We start from the raw sequence: 21,238 nt of genomic DNA on the forward strand, positions 1-21,238 counted from the left end.
TAAACAGTTCTTGTACAACCAACAGGTCATGAAACTACTGAAAATGTTTCCTTACATTTGGAGATGTTATCTGTATGAAGCACTATAAAACAACACATATATCTTAACATATTAATACAAGGTCTCAAACTTAAAGGGAGAAAGTGGTCAGCTATCACTGTAGGTGTTTCATTACATGCTGCTTCCTTTACTTACTACTAAATAAATGTTCAGTACATCAGGTTCAATTTCAGATGGGGGGTGAGGGGGGTTGTATTTCTTTTCTATTAATATTAAGACAAATGAGTCGGTATTCTCTCTCAGGGATTTCTGTAAACACCTACTGATTTAGTTCAATATCTCTGGCTGTGAAAAACAAACCAAGAAACTGAACTGGACCAAACCAAACCAAACTAAAACTGCAAACAAAAACAAAGCAAAGCAAAGCAAAACAAAATAAAACAAAACTCCAGGAATCATAACCCTTGTATTTTCAAGAATGTCAACATTTCAGTAGATAAGTCTTCTAAGGCAGGGATTCAAGGTTTCCGTACTTGAAAGGTTCTCAGAAAATACTCTTTCTCTTATAACACCTTTGTTTCACAAAAATTTAACTTCAGGTTTTTAGAAGTCAATGAATTTGAATGAATATTAAAATGCACAGTAATCTGCTAAAGTATAATGTGTATATTTAAAATAATATGAAGGGTATAATTCTTGGAGTATAAGGTCAACAGATTCTGTTTACTTATTTTAAATTAAGTTTTGCAGAATAGTCTTTGATTTTTATGCATTATGAATGTGACTTTTGAAACAGTGTCATTTTGGGGGCTAGATTGTTAGCTGGGTTACATCCAATGCAAGGCCATGAAGAAGAAAAGTGCTCTTGTAAGCTGCTGTAAAAATAATATAGGATTTTCATGCAGGTATACCTGAACAAAGTATATCTTTTTGCTTCTTACAGTTAACTCAGAGAGACAGTAAATATCTTAAATTTAGGCCTCTCTTCACTTCTCTACCTAGCTAGTACAGCTGAGAAAACATGAAGACAACAATAATCAACACAAGTAAATTGTGCTTTTCTTTCACTGGGTGTAAAAAAGGGCTGGGGAAAAGGGATTTGCACTGCTTGGGCTTTCTTAGCTATTGTAGTTTTCATACTGCTCATTGTTTTGGCGGGTACCTCAGGATCAGAATTTGACCCTCAGTGAGTTACTGAGTGAAGTTAATTAATTCAACTGATACTACAGGCATTCCAGATCAGGCCTTCTAGATGCGGTTGAGACTGGTTTTGGTAGTTCATACACACAGAAATTCAACCACGGTTCCTCATCTCAGCTAATCCCTCAGGCACCTAACATTTTCTGATGCAGAAAGCTTCCTTAAAACAAGGGCCTAGGGTTTTACATTGACTGTGATAACTGCAGAGGAGATTTTGCTATTAAAGCAATCTGAATTTTTCAGAACAAGTTGCTGAACTCTATTTAAATATTTTTTTTTTCTCTTTTTAACCATATTGGTGCCAAACCTGACCTGGAAAATCACACCAGAACAACTACAGCTCATCTGTCTATTTGCATTTCACCTGGCACTTACTCTTTTCTAAAGTTAATTTCACTTCCATGTGTGGATTGCCTTCCTTTCTTCAGTTACATGGCTGCTTTGTGCTGGCTGATTTGCAAAAGCATTACTTTTGTTTGCATAAAGCTCTCATGATTTCGTGAAAGAACACAGCATTGCAAGTCTTAGCCTTCGGTTAAGATGAGCTGCTATCTCTACTATAGCTTTCAGAAGAGTTCTTCCTAGGGCTATTCTATTTTAAACTTAATTAGATTCTTCAGCTTGCTTTTAAAAAAGGAATCTAGAAAAATGGCAATTGTGAGACTGGCAGGTGTAGTGTAGCTCAGTGTCAGGAGGAAACAGAGATTTCTCTGTTAAAGCAGGCATTTCAGTCCCTAATAACATTATTGCAGAGAATGAATGAGTCAGGTAGCATTTTACCTTGTGATTGGTCTGATTTCATCTTTCTAAATAGTAGTAATAAAAGATTAAAAAAAAAAAACAACAACAACAAAAAAAAAAGTGATAGGATTCTATAAAACAGAATGCAAAATATTGAAAAGGAATAACCCTCCCCAAATAGTTGCCAGTCATTTTCAGCCATCTTGGATCTGCTGTTCTTTTGTACAAGATAACTGTGCAGAATGGTGTTAATCTCAAGTGCTACACTGTAGCACTGAGGTCATACTAATTTTAATTTGTGAACAGGAAGCTAGAAAAATTCATGGTAACCTGATCTTGGTGAATATCTACTTAGTGGAGGGCCAAGATTTTCAAAGGCAGCTGACAATTCTGAGTATCCAACTTGAGAAACATTAAACGACCTGACTTTCAGAAATAACAGAATATTCAGAAAGTGAAAAATAAACAGATTGTCCTAATACCTTAAACACAGAGGTTGCTTTTGAAAATTGTGATGGTGAGGTCCTGTTTTTAGAGTTGGAGTCAACAGCAAGCAAGCCAGTTTGTACCATACATTCAGGTTAACTGAGAGTTAACCATTCAGGTTAACTAAGAGATAACATTAGAGTGAGGATACTGCATAATCATATCCTTAGATGTCGTTTAAGTTATGTAGTTTATTGCAAAATAATAAAAGCATCAAGACATGACCCATTCAAGGCCTAGGAGAACTGTCTAGTCCTTCATTTCCGTAGAAATGAAATGCAAGATTGATGCTATTTTTAATCTGTGAATTAACATTTAGGACAATAATGTATCATCACATGTGTTGTTTCTGACCAAAACATTGTAAAAGAGATCAGCTGCAATAGAAGGAGAGATATTTTACCTGTATATCAAAATAATTACATAGTTATCACAATTCTCAGTTCAGCTGCATGCATGCAGGATCCAGGGACAGAATACAGTGCCTTCATTTACAAGAAAATAGAAGTATACAACATAAAAGTTCTGTGTTATTAATTGTAGAACTGCTGGGCTGTACCATTCAACTCTGCCCTCTTTTCTTCTCACATTTTCTTCTTTTTTTTTTTTTTTTAAATTTTCTTCCTTACTCTTTTCTTGTTACTCCTCCTTTCTAGATGCCATAAAGTAAATAATAATTTATTATTAATTTATTAATTAATTAATTTCTTTTTGCAACCTTTTCTTTCACCATAAAGTTAAATTGAACATGGCCTAGGTATTGACAATAATGAATCAGAATTTACCAGCCTTTCTGTCCTGCATACAGAGGGCCAGAATGACTTTGGATAAGGATAAAGCACATAAGTTCTGCCAGTAGCAAAAGTTTGTTATAGAATATACCTGTTTTGTTTCATTCTGGTGTTATAGAGGGAAAAAGCAAAACAAAAACAAACAAACAAAAAATAAGACCATAAGCCATAAGACCACCAAATATATTTCCTGTTCAGATCTAAGTCAAGAAGTGAAGTAATATTGTAGAGTTTACCACTTTGCCATATAGAAAATCCTAACTTGTTTTCATAGCAACATCTACATTTGGGTTTTCGTTTTCTTTTAGGAACATGGTCTTTCTTTCTTTACCTCGTTTATTTATTTATTTATTTTAAACATGGTGTCTTCCTTAGGATTCAATTCTGCTCATTTTTTCCTACAAACACTCTTTTCTTTCTAACCTTTGTTGTTCCTTCTAAAGCTGTCAATATTTCTCTGTGAACCTTAATTTTCTAACTAAAGATGTGTACTGATGATCTACGTTTTTTTCAGTAGGCCATCCCATCAATATAATTTAGGTGCGATAAATACAGAAGAGTTGATGATGTCTCTGTTTTCTGTTGACTCAGAATTCTCAGAGCTCAAATACTGTTTCTAACTTTATGTGGTTTTAAACAAAGGAAACTTCCATTTAGTGTGAAAAAATATTGACCCAAAATTCAGCTTCAAAGGTTATTTTTTAAATATTCAGATTAAACAAGGATCATACTGATTTTTGTTGTTGTTGTTATTGCAATGTGGCTACAAATACATATATATATATTATTTTTTTTTCAGCAACTTATTTACAGCAGAGAATACAGTCAACTACTGACACTGGTATTTTATCAATTTCTTCTAATAGCCATTTATTTTCTTCCTTGTCAGAGAAATGTTTGGGTTGTCTATTTGACTCACTTAATGGTCACCACTTTGTGCTTTGGACCTCAGAACACACAACTACAGTCTTGGAAGCACAATAATCTATTTATTTATTTATTTATTTCCCCTAAGAACAGAGCTACACAAACTGCAATCCATTGGAAAGTAATTTCCCCCTCCAAGTCAAAAACCAGAAGTTCTGAAGAGACAAGTGTCAATGTGAAATGAATAGCAGGTAGACAGTCCACATTAAGAATGTTATCTGCATTTCTAATGCCTGGGGAGGAGAATTAAGTTACTGGAAACAAGGCATTAATTTAGCTGGGCAGATAGAGAAAATTATTTAGAAAGTCAGAATGTGAGAAATGAGTAAAGAAGAATGAATCAAGAAATGAATCAGTGAAAGAGGTGTAAAACAGCTTTGTAAAAGTTGTGTTAGACCTAAACCAAGCTCCAAGCTTAACTACAGAATAGTTTGAATGTATACCCAGGGGTATTTTCTATGAGGAATTTTCCTGTTGACCAACAACCAACTCCTTTGGGAGTCCTAAGTTTCTGAAGGTCTGTCACAGGTTTTAATCTGTTCTGTGTTCATGCTGGAGAGGAATATATCATTATGTCTACTGCTCACGGACTGGTATTTGATTTTAAATGAATTCTTATACCACACTTGTCATCATATCTGAGCATCTTGACTAATATCCAACACTTGACTAACATCTATCAAGTATTGATTGTTTTTTTTTTTTTTCCTCCCCTCTCCTGCATGAATAGTATGCTTAATTAAGTGTCTTGATTTGAAAGTTAATTGTTGTCTGCTTTGGGCATTTTATTTTGTTTTTTAAATACTGCTGTGTGTTAATGCTAAAGATGGTAAGGTTGAAGAAATGTGCCTTGCATTCAAACCATGAAGATTCTCAGTTCCTATGAGAATTTTTGCCACTGAGATTAGCCCTGTAGAACTCTGTCTCCTGTACAAATGTGCTTTTATTCTAATTATGAAGATTTCCACCATGACAGAAGGAGGACAGTCACTAACTAGATACTTCATTCCATTATTCCATTTCATAAGTGGGGGGGGGGGGGGGGAGAGAGAAGGGCAGAGGCATTGGTCATTTGTATTTGTGTTGGTATTTTGTGTGTGTGTTTAGTATTCTGAATTATATTTTAAGTTTTGGGTTGATAGAAAAGCCTTTTTAAACTGAACTCAACTTCCTTGGATAGCACAGAGAGTAAGAGGCAGACCTGATGTAGTAATGATATGAGGAGGCATTGACCCGTGTTCCTCAGAGATGTGGCTGCATCCTCTGTCTGTGAGCAGAGATGCTCTCTCCTTGTGCTCTCCATTCAGGAAATTTCACTCCTCCCCTTCTGTGGTCACTTTAATGGCCACACACTCAGGCTGTCATAGAGGTAATTATCCTCTTTCTTCACTTTGTCCCCATAACAGATCTATAGTCCATTCTACAGCTGTCACTATGTTTCCTGTGTCTGCAGATTTTAACTTAGGCACATGTCCTAAGTTAATGTGCCTAATTTTCCTTTCCAGATGAAAACTCATGCAACTTATGTCTGAGTCTAGCCATTTTTAACTTTGATATCTTTACCACAGATATACAGTACAGAACTAGGGGGTATTCTCTAGAGGTGGCAGGATGTTATTTTAAAACAGATCTTTAAACAGACAGTAGTGAACTTCTGGAAAGCCTACAATAGAAACCTGGGAAAGCAGACAACATCAGGAGGTTCAGGAAGGGATTAGTTAAGTTCACGGGTAGAAGTTGTGCTGATGGACGTTAAAAGAACTGGACAAGGATGTAGTCTCCAACAGCTTGAATGCAACTATTCCTTGTGCTGTAGGAGGGGATGGTGTTGTACATAGATACTGGACTTCAAAAAAAGGCTACACTTTCATGCTTTCCCTAAATAATCTGAGCTAAACTCACCCAGCACAGCATTTCTTATGTCCTTAGGATCACTTCTAAGCATTAGATAAAACTGAGCAGGACTCTGAATAAAGTATGATAGTAATGATGTGATATTACCAAAGGTGTAATGCTTTTTGGATGCAAAATTGTTAGAATACCTCTCTTTCACACAGAATTGATAGACTTTATAGTTTTTAAACTGTCCTTGAGGTGTATGTATGTCTTCGAAGGTCTTCAAGAAAAGGATTCTTGCTTTCTTCATCCAAGTTGCTCTAGAAATTTTAAATGTTATTATTCTCTGCTGCTAACTTCTTATCTCAACATTCAATAAGGATAATGACAATAATTTAATGATATGATGTTTTTTTTTTTTCATTATATTTTCACTAAACCAAAGATTATTATCAGAACAACAGGTGCAGGAAACTGATATTAAACCATGAAAAAAAAGTCCATGTAGGTCACTGGTTTCAACCAATTCCATGATGTTATTAACTAGAAACGTTAAAACATATTTACTTTTTGGAGGGCAATGTGATCTGAACTGATGATTCCCATTTACTTTACAAGAGACATGAAATACATTGCATAAAAATCACCTAGCTAGAAAATAAATAGAACTGGACTAATATCCACTTCACAATGCAACTGTGAAAGAGTAGAGCTAAATAGGTAGGAAACATAAAAAGTATTACTCCTGTTGCAATGGTTTGGGTGCTTTTTGACTATTTCTACTTTTGATAGTGTCAAACTATTCTTTGTTATAAACACTAGTATAGTTTTAAAAAAATACTTTAAGGTTTTCACAGTGAGATATAATGAAAGTAAGTACATTGCGGGGGTTGAGAAAGGGTTTATGAAATAATGCCAAATAAGACATTGACTCTTCTATATTCAACTGGGATTTTCCATTGTAGGTCATGCACACTGAATTACTATTTTCTTTCCACTATTCAAATTGGTAACCTACCCTAGGAACACATAGGGAATTAAAAAAAAAAAAAAAAAAAAAAAAAGAGGTCAAAACTGGTACATGCATACATCAAAGGGTTTTGGAATGATAACAAGACTTTTAATCAGCCCCTAGTTGTTTACTGACAGCAGGAGATCTGAACCAGCCATTTAGCAGGTTAGGAGGTAATCATGCACATCTAATTGGTGTTCCTAGAACACCACTTTTTAAAGATGTGGATTTCTACCCTGTGAGGGTGTCCTTTTTTAGATGCTCAGCACCTGAATTGCAGAAGATTGACTGTTGTAATGTGCAGAGTATTCAGGAGGTAATAGAAAATGACCAAAACAAAAGGAAAAATAAAGTCCTTAAAAGACTAATACATCAATAGTAAATCATAAGATAATACAATCCGAAGATAAAGAAAAAGTCCTAAAAGTTCAAAATATGTGTCCAATTACATATTGCCTGCAAGGGCTCAACAAGAGACAAGAGCAATAAACACAGCAAATCAATGGAACATTTAACAAATCCTATGTCACTCCAGCAAATAATACAGTTCAAAGAAAAAGCATCACTTCTCAAAACTGAACTCCTGTTTTAATCTCTTTAAGATAATTGATAGGAGAACAAAAAGAATTAAATCTCCCACGAATGCTCCTTTAATGTAATCAGCAAGTTCAAAAGTAATCTAATTTCCTTTTGCTTACAATGCTAAATTACTTAATGTATACAGTATCTATATACTGTATTGTCTTTCTTTCTTTCTTTCTTTCTTTCTTTCTTTCTTTCTTTCTTTCTTTCTTTCTTTCTTTCTTTCTTTCTATTTTTTCTGGAATAAAATAGGATTTGTTACAGTATATATATATACAGGTATATAAAAGGAACAACACCATCAACAAGGACAAAACCTGAATTACAGACAATTGTATTAAGCAGACATCTAGTTAGATAGCCAGCTCATCTTTATGTATGCCAGTCACCTTGCAGTTCATGAGGCTGAGTTTTCAACCGCTCTTAAAAAGGGGAAAGGACAGCTTTCAGGAATCAAACCTAATCATTATTTTTTTTCAGCTTTCCAATGTGTATGATTTCTGTGTGTATGTTTCTCTGAAAGGTTTAGGGGCATCTTTCCTGTAGCAGACATGAGCTGTCAGAAAAGAAAATGAAACAGAAGACACACAAGAATTACTTGGAGCATTTAAAGTATAGGAGGCCTTGAAAAGAACTGTCCAAAATGTTATAGATGTAACACACAACTAGCAAAACCCACTAGTTTTCTTTCACTATTTTGATTATTATCCTTTTTTTTTATTATTTTTTTTTTGCTAAGATGAAAGATTTAGATTTTGTCTGGACTATTTCAGAGCAAATCACTTGTTGTGAAAGAAAATTCTCTAAGGAGAATCTCCATGCTTTACTGGATGCGCTGGGAAACTTAGTTACAAGAGATGAGGAAAAGGCTGAGGTGCTCAATGCCTTCTTTGCCTCAGTCTTTAGTGGCAAAACCAGTTGTTCTCTGGATACCCAGTACCCTGAGCTGGTGGAAGGGGATGGGGAGCAGGATGTGGCCCTCACTTTCCATGAGGAAATGGTTGGCGACCTGCTACAGCACTTGGATGCAAGTCGATGGGGCCAGATGGGATCCACCCGAGGGTACTGAGCGAACTGGCGGAGGAGCTGGCCAAGCCGCTTTCCATCATTGATCGGCAGTCCTGGCTATCAGGGGAGGTCCCGGTCGACTGGCGGCTAGCAAACGTGACGCCCATCTACAAGAAGGGTCAGAGGGTAGACCCGGGGAACTATAGGCCTGTTAGTTTGACCTCAGTGCCAGGGAAGCTCATGGAGCAGATTATCTTGAGGGTCATCACGCGGCACTTGCAGGGCAAGCAGGCGATCAGGCCCAGTCAGCATGGGTTTATGAAAGGCAGGTCCTGCTTGACGAACCTGATCTCCTTCTATGACAAAGTGACGCGCTTGGTGGATGAGGGGAAGGCTGTGGATGTGGTCTACCTTGACTTCAGTAAGGCTTTTGACACCGTTTCCCACAACATTTTCCTCAAGGAACTGGCTGCTCGTGGCTTGGACTGGCGTACGCTTTGTTGGGTTAAAAACTGGCTGGATAGCAGGGCCCAAAGAGTCGTGGTGAATGGAGCCAAATCCAATTGGAGGCCAGTCACTAGTGGCGTCCCCCAGGGCTCAGTACTAGGGCCAGTCCTCTTTAATATCTTTATCGATGATCTGGATGAGGGGATCGAGTGCACCCTCAGTAAGTTTGCAGATGACACCAAGTTAGGTGCATGTGTCGATCTGCTCGAGGGAAGGAAGGCTCTGCAGGAGGATCTGGATAGGCTGGACCAATGGGCTGAGGCCAACCTGTATAAAGTTCAACAAGGCCAAGTGCCGGGTCCTTCACCTGGGGCGCAACAACCCCAAGCAGCGCTACAAGCTGGGAGATGAGTGGTTGGAAAGCTGCCTGGTAGAGAAGGACCTGGGAGTATTGGTTGACAGGCAGCTGAATATGAGCCAGCAGTGTGCTCAGGTGGCCAAGAAGGCCAACAGCATCCTGGCTTGTATAAGAAGCAGTGTGGCCAGCAGGTCTAGGGAGGTGATTGTCCCCCTGTACTCGGCTCTGGTGAGGCCGCACCTCCAGTACTGTGTTCAGTTTTGGGCCCCTCGCTACAAGAAGGTTATGGAGGTGCTCAAGAAAGTCCAGAGAAGGGCAACGAAGCTGGTGAGGGGTCTGGAGAACAAGTCTTATGAGGAGCGGCTGAGGGAGCTGGGGTTGTTTAGCCTGGAGAAGAGGAGGCTCAGGGGCGACCTTATCGCTCTCTATAGGTACCTTAAAGGAGGCTGTAGAGAGGTGGGGGTTGGTCTATTCTCCCACGTGCCTGGTGACAGGACGAGGGGGAATGGGCTAAAGTTGCACCAGGGGAGGTTTAAGTTGGATATTAGGAAGAACTTCTTTACTGAAAGGGTTGTTAGGCATTGGAATGGACTGCCCAGGGAAGTGGGTGAGTCGCCATCCCTGGAGGTCTTTAAAAGATGTTTAGATGTAGAGCTTAGTGATATGGTTTAGTGGAGGACTTGTTAGTGTTAGGACAGAGGTTGGACTAGATGATCTTGGAGGTCTCTTCCAACCTATATGATTCTGTGATTCTGTGGAAAAAAAAAAAAACAACAAAAAACAGTACGGAATTGGATTGTACTAAATGACAAAGGTTAATTTTTCAGCACCACAAACCTATATTTATGGAACGAATCAATACTCATCAGTTCTCCCACTCAAAGGAAATTCTTGGCAAGAAAAGAAGCTTGGTCTGCTTATAAAAATACAGAGGAAGAAAGTGTGATAACAGTTTTAAAGGACTTCTCATTATATCCAATTAGGTCTGTTTAATTACTTTTTCCCCACTGAGGAAAATATCTAACTTAAAGAGTAATACTGACTACTTTTTTTTTTTTTTTTCCAAAATCAAAATATATTGTCCTTGTCATGAATATAGCAGTTAACTGAAAACATTTTACTATAAAACATTTACATCTTTTGGTGAAATTAGCAGAAACCAAACATTTCAAGGTGTACTCAAAAAAGGTGAAAACAGTTTTCCTTCAAAATTTAGTTTCAACAGAAAATTTATAATAGTCCTAGTACTCTGAAATAAGTTGCATTCATACTGAATATTAGCTCTGTTCTTTTATGTATTCTATCATACAGATTATAAAATCTTCGTACGTTCTTTTAAATGTATTTATTATCTGGAGTTTGTTGTGATTTGAAATCAATCAATACTGCTATATAAAAGCAATACTGCTTTTTTTTTTTTTTCCATTTCTTTTGTACTGTGACCTCTCACTCAGTAAATGAGAAAGAATTTCTGCCGTGAATATTTTTGTATGAATTAAAAGTTTGGTCTCTGCAAATATTCATGACCTTGAACTTCATTTTCTGTGACCACTTGTTCCAATAAAATCTGCTTGTTCAAATAAACATGGAAAGCAAATATAAAACAACAGAGATCATGGGCAGAGAAAGTCCATTAAACAATGCAAATAAATATTTGCCTATGTTTTTCTTTTTTTTTCCCTCTATGCTTTAGTGTCAATACTACATTATGTGGATTCTTCATCTTGCTTTTTAGTAGGTAAAATGAGAAATACAGTTGAATTCACCTGTTTGAGAAGTCATATCAGAAAAAAAAAAAAAAAGTATAGGGAATTAGTTGAAAATAGGCAAATGAGAGGTTTTTTTAAAACCTTAGTATCCTTGTTGCTGAAGAAAAACACACACACACACCAAAAAAAAAAAAAAAAAAGGATTATGGTTGTGATAACGAGAGAGACAAGAAAACTATTACTAAAGGTAAATGGATGGGAATCACCAAGTCTGAGTGATCTCTATGCGTATCTGCAAACCTACAAAATGAGATGCTCTGAAGATGAGATACTCTAAAGTTCTGTGATTCTGCACCAATATATCACGTTTCAAGGGCAGGAATTAAGACCCCAAGCTTAACAGGTTTTCAGTGGAGATAGTTACTCACTCAAAAACTGAGATTTTAAATCTCTTCACATAAAACCAGCATTTGTCTCACAAAGACATCTGCTTTACATGGAAAGTGTGCAGATCTGGTCAAAGAGGGTCTGCTGAAGCACACTCCAGCTTCATCCTTGTCCCTGCCCATGGACCTTTCCTTAGGATGTTTTGGACTGGTACTCATCTTTATCTTGTTTCACCACGAAAATTTAAGCCAGAGAGTGTATAGAACAGAGATATGTGAAATGCTTGAGTCCCACAGAACCAAAGTAGTAATGGTGGCTTATGCAGTTCTTCAGTACTTCTCATTAGTGTTGGGATTCACTTGAAGATGCTTCAGGTTGCATCTCTTGTATTGTATTGTGGGTGAAAGGGTGATGTACCTCCCTCCTCCTCCCTCCCCCCCCTCAAAAAAAAAAAAAAAAAGAAAACGAACAATAGAAAAAAGGTAAAACTTAAGGGGGAATTACTACATTGAAGTCAAAGGCAAATCTCCTATTCTCCTGTTTTCCTAGTGTTTCTAATTTAGATCAGAATCAATGTCTTAATTATGCTTGTAATAGAACATGCCTGGCACTGAGAACATAATTTTCATTTATCCCCTCAAGAAGAAAAATAAATTGTTGAGCCTGCATCACTCTGCATTCTGGTTATCAGACTGACTTGCGTTTTCTTGGAATTGCTCCACAATTGAGATTGCAATTTAGTTTTTGATTGAATGTTTTGCACATTGAATTTCACTTTAGATTTTCTCTAACTCTTTTAAATTGAAGTATGAATTCAGTTTACTAACTCTTTGAATAGCAAAGTATTCAGAGCAGCATCTTGGGTGAAAGAGCCTTAAGGAGGACAGCAGTACTGAGTACTCTTTTAGTTGGTCTCACTAACCTTTGGATGAATATAAATAATGGTTTATGTTAAAGAGAACTGACTTCACACAGTCTATGAGATAGCAATTAAAAGTTCTACCCTCCCAGGTCATAGAAAGTGTGACTGTGGGAGAGATGTTCATTCTCAGAATTCAGTCCTTTAATCTTCTCTTGGGGTGAAAAAAGCTGGCAAAATTTATGAGGGGTGTATAGAAGTTGTTATAATCTGTTCACCTGATTCAGATCACAGCACCTAGCCATTTTTAATTGGTGTAAATTCATGTTGCCATCTAAAAGGATGGTCATGCTTTTCTCCTTGCCCCCTGCCATACATTTCTATTTAGCAACACAAGCATTCATGTAGTTGATCTACCTGATGTAATTCAGGCATGTAAACATACAAACAAACAAGCAAAACAAAAGAAAAATCTTGTAGAAAACCAGTGACATGATCTGTTTCTTTGGTTATCTGATTGGAGATACACTTTTACTCTGTGTGGATATGGGAATCAGACTGATTTCTTCAACTGCAGTGAAGATTTGTGGTGCATTAGAGTGACAGAGTATTGTAGGGTCAGTATCCTATTACCTTGTCAATCACTCAGCAGTTGCAGGGTCCCATGTTTATGGGTTTACTGTTAGCCAGGCTGAGTGTACCTCACCAGCAGATTCCCTGTTTAAATCCTCTTATAATATACAAGAATCCTCAGGTCCCAGTGGTAGAACCAGAGGAAAAATTAAACATCAAAATATTCAGTGCCTGTGACAGAGTCATGCCTTCAAGTGTCAGCATGCATAGTGGGATTAATAACACCAGAGTTAAGCAATGTTCCTAAATAACAAATGGATCTTGTAATTTGAAGAGAAAGAATGCCATTAAGGTCACATGAATGCACGACCAAGATTTTCATCAGAGAGACTTCTTGATGACAAACACTTTTTTCCTTAAGAAAACACTACAGACTTGAAGACTTTTGAAAGTAATGAAAGTTCTAAGACACCTCCACTTTTACTTTTATTTCACCTCAGTTCTGAGGTGAAAGTCTTCTCTGAAGACTAAGGTGCTGTCTGTTTACGAATAATCTCTATCCAGAATTAAAAGGTCACAAGTAAGAACTGGGGAACACAAGGAAATAAACAGCAAAACAAAGAGTATTATAAGGAAATTACTTTCTATAAACCTCTCTATGAAATTGAAAAAGATGTCCAAAAATTTCTAGCTATGCAAAAATGTCAAGGAAAATAAAAGCCTTTGAAACTAAGTCTTTACCCTGGCTAAAAGTGAAGAGTGATGCAAGGGGGTTGGAATAATCAGAAAGCAGAATCTGACTCCATTAGTCCATACTCATATAGAGATTTAAACAAATCAGTGATGTTTTTGGAAAACTGAGCTGCTGTAACTCTCTACATAACTAGTGCTAAGAAGGAATGATTTCAATGCACCTGAAGAGCTCTGTCCCTCTGAAAAGCTAAGGAGCTACCAGTTTTCTTTGAGACCATGTATTTATCAATTCCTATATGTAAAACAGATAGAAAACAGCATTCTGCACAGTGCCTTGCCATTTATGTTTGTGAAATTCAGTCCCCCACAATAAAATATTCTCTCTATCACTTTCTTAGAGAAGAGCTATCCAGCCAAGTCCTTTCCTCACTGCTTTTAAGTTCTTCTGCTTCGCTTATCTGAGGCCACTTGACTTCGCTTTAGTCTGCTGTAATAATGAGAGTCTTTCTTGATAGAAGCAACATAAAAAAAATACCTCATTTCCTTTTTCTTGATTAATTTTGCATCCCTCAGTACCTATTTACCTTGATAGATCAGAAAATCATTTCCCAGGAAATGAATGAATTTAAATAGCACTTATCTTAAGGAGACAGTAGTGAAATTGGTGCAGTGTTTTTCAGTGTTACATTGTTTGTGGGCATATTGTGTGTCCTTTTTAATGTTTCAAGACTGTGGTTGAAATCTTTAGAAAACGTGTGTCCTGGCATAACTTTGAAAAAAATATATATCTTTTTTTTTTTTTTTTGCCTGAGTTATGAAGGTTAATGCAGTTAAATAGTCACTCTACGTTTGTTCCAGATTGACAAGTACAAATATATTCTAATATACTCCCAACTTTATTTAGTAGAATAAAGACAGAATTCAGATAACCACTAGAGAAATTATAAATGGGAAGGACAGAAGGATTTTCTTGTTTTATCAAAAAGCAGAGTCTCATGCAGCTACAAAAAATTAAGAAGAAGGAGTCAAGAGAATTACTTCAAGCTTAGGCATAGATAATAGGTGATAATAATTAATTGTTAGGAAAGGAAGAAAGAGGTTTATAAAATTCCAGAGAACTGAGACAGGTACTCAGGAGAGATTCCAGTTTGAGAAGGATAAATTAAATGAAAATACTCAGAATCTGGAAAACAGGTAGGACGAGAAAAAAATAGTGAACACTAGGAAAAGCTGAGTATTGGATAACATCAAACCCTTCTTACAGATCTTATATGTGTTTGTCATTGATACTGTATGTGTAGAATTGTAAGTAGGTCTTATACAAAGGAATGCACTCAAAAAGTGGTTTTCCTTTGCTTACTACAGTCTAAATTGTCTTGCAAGCAGCTAGCTAGATTTATGAAAATCATTTTAAAGCAAGAATTCTAAGAAAAAAAAAAATCTTCTCTAAGATGTCTGCATAAATTCGTTTATTTACTTATTTATAGCAAATCTCCAATATCATTCTGCATTAGAAGAAGAAAGAACATCAGCAGGTAGAAAGAAATGGTAGACTTAGAGTGGGAGAGGTTTACTTTTTCTACAGTAGTTGAGCAGTGTCAAGATTTATAAGTGGATGGAAGAGAGTGGTTGGAGCTGCAAAGAACTTGGAGTGCAAATGTTAATTTTTACAGGCAAGTGGTCATGCTGACAATGAAAACTTATGCAGTTGTCTGTTTTTAGGAAACATAATTAGGCAATAAGTAAATCAATTCACATTGCACAACGGTGAATATGTGTTTCTTTATTGAATTGTTCATTTTTCCTCAGGTAGCATGTGTGCCAAATGATGCAATAGTTACCATGGGAACTATCATTGTATAATGAGAAATGTAGAATAAAGCCATGAGAGATTCTAAAACCCCACCTGGCATGCACGTACTATTTTTCTCCTTAAAAAAAAGAATAAATAAATAATAATAATAATAATGTTCCTCCTCTTAGATTCTTAAGTAGCACTTCATCCTTAAAATAGGCCTGCTGATAGTGGTGTCACTGTTTGCAGAGTAGGTCCTACCTAGTGTGAGCTCAAAGATATACTTATTTACTTAAAACAGGAAAGAAAAGAAAAATAAAGAGAAAAAAGAAAATGATTAGAAAAATATATAAATTGGAGCACTGCTTTACAAAGATGAATATTATAATGTGCTGTTTCAGTGTGAAAGGAAATTTCTAAAACATCATTTAAACACACTGCTTTTCCAATGGGGAAAAAAAAAAAAGAAAGAAAAAAAAAAAAGAAAAAAGAGTGTAGTTATTTATCAGCATCAGAAAAAAATGTATCCAATACTCCTCCTCATTCCATTCTATTAATCTGACAATCTTTCTTCTTAATGCTGAAAGAGAAGAGGAAAACATATTCTGCAAAAGCACTTCAAATACTCTTTGGGGAATCTGAATATTTCACCAAGCCTAATATTTTGCAAATGCTGTGATTTTGTGACAAAATAACATTTTATTTTTTATCTAGAGGGAATGCTTAAACCACGGTCCTCTTACTTTCAGTTTTTATGCCAGCATACATGGAAATCACATCTGTGTAACTGCTACTGAGAACCAGAATAAAAACAGTAATTCTTGGTGTAGTTCGTTCTTTCTTTCTTTCTTTCTTTCTTTCTTTCTTTCTTTCTTTCTTTCTTTCTTTCTTTCTTTCTTTCTTTTTCTTTCTTTCTTTCTTTCTTTCTTTCTTTCTTTCTTTCTTTCTTTCTTTCTTTCTTTCTTTCTCTTTCTTTCTTTCTTTCTCTTTCTTTCTTTCTTTCTTTCTTTCTTTCTTTCTTTCTGTTTACATAGGAAAGTGCATACATTATAAATCAATCGTGATTAATTCATCTTTAAAATATATTTTCCCCAAAAATCTGACATTACCAAATAGTTCATTGGATAGAAGGATTTTCATTTCTTTATTTTTAATGGCCTTTTATGGCACTGATCACTACTTTGAATCTCCTACGAGTCAGAAATAAGTGGCTTCTGACACAGTGTACAGTTAATTGCAGTATAAAATGATAAACTGCAAAGTAGGTCTCCTCCAGGCAGCCTTAAGCCATCAGTTAACATTTTTTGAAATTTTGCTTTACTTTGTTTTATATATGGAATTTCCTGTGGGGAAAAAATATATATATATTTCTCAAGTTTCTTAGGTTCTGGAAACACTGATATTTCACAAAGTCCATGACTAACTTGCAGAAATAAATCTGATGTTTTAACTAGAGTATGCTGTACTCCCACAACATCTTTCATAGTAAGTACTTTACTGACATTTATTAATTAATGGTTTGATCCTGCAACCCTTACTCATCCGCATAATTTTTACTTGTGATTGCAATCATTCACACTTTTTGCATGACTAAGATTTACAGAGTGTATGCCTGTTCAGCAGCAAATGAAGCTTATAAATGTTTAACTGAGCAAGGCTTAAAGAAACTGATTGCAACATAGCTCAGTGGGGGACGCCATGGTTAAATTAGGTAGTTGTGTGAGCCAGAAGACACCTGGCTCTAGCAAAGGAGGCTCAGATACGATCTCTTTGTGCCAGAGCCCAGACAAAATAGAGTAGCTCCTAAGTATTCTGAACTGATTAAAATAATAATAATAATAATAATAATAATAATTTAGGTCTTCCTGAGACAGCAAATAATAAACAAAACAAAACCAACCAACCAGCCAACCAACAACCACCACCACCAACAAGAAAAACAACAACAAAGAGAAACAGATTATGAGACAAATAGAGGTGTTGTGGTTTAACCCGGCTGGCAGCTAAACACCACACAGCCGTTCGCTCACCCTCCCCCCTCCCTCTCTGGGATGGGGGGAGAGAAACGGGAAAGTGAAGCCGGTGAGTTGAGATAAAGACAGTTTATTAAGACAGGAAAATAATAATAACAATAATAATAATAATAGTGATAATGGTAATAGTATTAACAATAATAATGTGTAAGAAAACAAGTGATGCACAATGCAATTGCTCACCACCCGCTGACCGATGCCCAGCCTATTCCCGAGCAGCCGGCCCCCCCACCCCGGCCAGCCACCCCTATATATTGTTTAGCATGACGTCAGATGGTATGGAATACCCCTTTGGCCAGTTTGGGTCAGCTGTCCTGGGTCTGTCCCCTCCCAGCTCCTGCTGCACCCCCAGCCTGCTCGCTGGCAGGACAGAGCAAGAAGCCGAAAAGTCCTTGGCCTGGTGTAAACACTGCTCTGCAACAATTAAAACATCAGCATGTTATCAGCGCTCTTCTCATCCTAATCCAAAACATAGCACCCTACCAGCTACTATGAGCTACTTAACTCTGTCCTAACTGGAACCAGGACAGATATCCACCCCTTATTCCATACCATTTATGTCATGCTCAGGTTACACTCTGTCCAATACATTCTAATTAATCACCATTTTCATCTATGATATATAGCAATCATGGTAGTGATGACATACATTATTATATAATAATTAACATACTACAATTCAACTCATGGGCTATTCTCACCCAGTATCAAATCCCCTTGAGGTACACACCGGACCTCCCCATTCTTTTGCATTACCCACCAAGTGCATCCAGGTCCCTGAGCAAAAGCAATTCCACGAATGGGTTTGCCTTTTCCTGAGGCAGGAGTAGCCCAGACTGTTTTACCCAGCATGTTTCTTACGTGCACTACAGGAACTTTATCCCGTTCTACAGTGCGTAACTGGTTTGATTGGGCAGGTCCAGCTCGGTTGGCAGATCCCCTGGTATTGACTAACCAGGTGGCCTTTGCCAAATGTGTATCCCAATTTTTGAATGTCCCAGCACCCATTGCTTTCAGTGTAGTCTTCAACAGTCCATTGTATCGTTCAACTTTTCCAGAGGCTGGTGCATGATAGGGGATGTGATACACCCACTCAATACCATGTTCTTTGGCCCAAGTGTCTATAAGGTTGTTTCGGAAATGAGTCCCGTTGTCTGACTCAATTCTCTCTGGGGTGCCATGTCGCCATAAGACTTGCTTTTCAAGGCCCAGGATAGTGTTCCGGGCGGTGGCATGGGGCACAGGATATGTTTCCAGCCATCCGGTGGTTGCTTCCACCATTGTAAGTACGTGGCGCTTGCCGTTGCGGGTTTGAGGGAGTGTGATGTAATCAATCTGCCAGGCCTCTCCATATTTATATTTCAGCCATCGTCCTCCATACCAAAGAGGTTTTGACCGTTTGGCTTGCTTGATTGCAGCACATGTTTCACAGTCATGAATAACCTGTGCTATAGTGTCCATGGTCAGGTCCACCCCTCGATCACGAGCCCATCTGTAGGTTGCATCTCTACCTTGATGGCCTGAGGTGTCATGGGCCCATCGGGCTATAAATAATTCACCTTTATGTTGCCAGTCCAGGTCCACCTGAGCCACTTCAATCTTAGCAGCCTGATCCACCTGCTGGTTGTTTTGGTGTTCTTCAGTAGCCCGATTCTTGGGCACATGAGCATCTACATGGCGTACCTTTACAACCAGGTTCTCTACCCGGGCAGCAATATCTTGCCACAATGCCGCAGCCCAGATGGGCTTGCCCCTGCGCTGCCAGTTGTTCTGCTTCCATTGCTGTAACCACCCCCACAGGGCATTTGCTACCATCCATGAATCAGTATAGAGATAGAGAACTGGCCACTTTTCTCGTTCAGCAATATCTAAAGCCAGCTGAATGGCTTTTACTTCTGCAAACTGACTCGATTCACCTTCTCCCTCAGCAGCTTCTGCAACTCGTCGTGTAGGACTCCATACAGCAGCTTTCCATCTCCGATGCTTTCCCACAATACGACAGGACCCGTCAGTGAACAAGGCATATTTCTTCTCATTTTCCGGTAGCTTGTTGTACAGGGGGGCTTCTTCAGCACGAACCACCTCCTCCTCTGGTGATATCCCAAAGTATTTGCCTTCTGGCCAGTCCATAATCACCTCCAAGATTCCTGGGCGACTGGGGTTTCCTATTCGAGCCCGCTGAGTAATCAGTGCAACCCACTTGCTCCATGTAGCATCAGTTGCATGATGTGTAGAGGGGACCCTTCCTTTGAACATCCAGCCTAGTACCGGCAGTCGGGGTGCCAGGAGGAGCTGCGCTTCAGTACCGACCACTTCCGAAGCAGATCGAACTCCTTCATATGCTGCCAATATCTCCTTTTCAGTTGGAGTATAGCGGGCTTCAGATCCTCTGTATCCCCGACTCCAAAACCCCAGGGGTCGACCTCGAGTTTCCCCAGGTTCTTTCTGCCAGAGGCTCCAGGTGGGACCATTCTCTCCGGCTGCGGTGTAGAGCACATTCTTTACATCTGGTCCTGTTCGGACTGGCCCGAGGGCTACTGCATGAACTATTTCCTGCTTAATTTGTTCAAAGGCTTGTCGTTGCTCAGGGCCCCATTCAAAAGCATTCTTCTTACGGGTTACTTGGTAGAGCGGGTTTACAATCAGACTGTAATTTGGAATATGCATTCTCCAAAACCCCACGACACCTAGGAAAGTTTGTGTTTCTTTTTTGCTAGTTGGTGGAGACATAGCTGTTATCTTGTTGATCACATCCATTGGGATTTGACGACGTCCATCTTGCCATTTAATTCCTAAAAACTGGATCTCTCGTGCAGGTCCTTTAACTTTATTCTGTTTTATGGCAAAACCGGCCTTCAGAAGGATTTGGACTATTTTCTTCCCTTTCTCGAAAACTTCTTCTGCAGTGTCACCCCACACAATGATGTCATCGATGTACTGCAGGTGTTCAGGAGCTTCCCCCTGCTCCAGCGCAGACTGGATCAGTCCATGGCAAATGGTAGGGCTGTGTTTCCACCCCTGGGGCAGCCGATTCCAAGTATATTGGACTCCCCTCCAAGTGAAAGCAAACTGTGGCCTGCACTGTGCTGCTAGAGGGATGGAGAAAAATGCATTAGCGATATCAATTGTGGCATACCACTTGGCTGCCTTTGATTCCAGTTCATACTGGAGTTCTAGCATGTCCGGCACTGCAGCACTCAGTGGTGGCGTGACTTCGTTCAGGCCACGATAGTCCACTGTTAGTCTCCACTCACCATTAGACTTTCGCACTGGCCATATGGGACTATTAAAAGGTGAATGAGTCTTGCTGATCACTCCTTGGCTCTCCAGTTGATGAATTAGCTTATGGATGGGACTCAGGGAGTCTCGGTTGGTGCGATATTGCCGCCGGTGCACAGTTGTGGTAGCGATCGGCACTTGCTGTTCTTCAACCCTCAGCAACCCCACAACAGAAGGGTCCTCTGAGAGACCAGGCAAGGTAGACAACTGTTTAATGTCCTCTGTCTCCAAAGCAGCTATGCCAAAAGCCCAGCGGAACCCTTTTGGGTCCTTGAAATATCCTCTTCTAAGATAGTCTATGCCAAGGATGCACGGAGCATCTGGGCCAGTCACAATACGGTGCTTCTGCCACTCATTACCGGTTAGACTCACTTCAGCCTCCAATACAGTTAACTGCTGGGATCCCCCCGTCACACCATAAATACAGATGGGCTCTGGCCCTTTATAGCTTGATGGCATTAGAGTACATTGTGCACCGGTGTCTACCAAAGCCTTATACTTCTGTGCGTCTGACGTGCCAGG

The sequence above is a fragment of the Anser cygnoides genome, chromosome 1 (genome assembly GCF_040182565.1).
Source record: "Anser cygnoides isolate HZ-2024a breed goose chromosome 1, Taihu_goose_T2T_genome, whole genome shotgun sequence".
Lineage (NCBI taxonomy): Eukaryota > Metazoa > Chordata > Aves > Anseriformes > Anatidae > Anser > Anser cygnoides.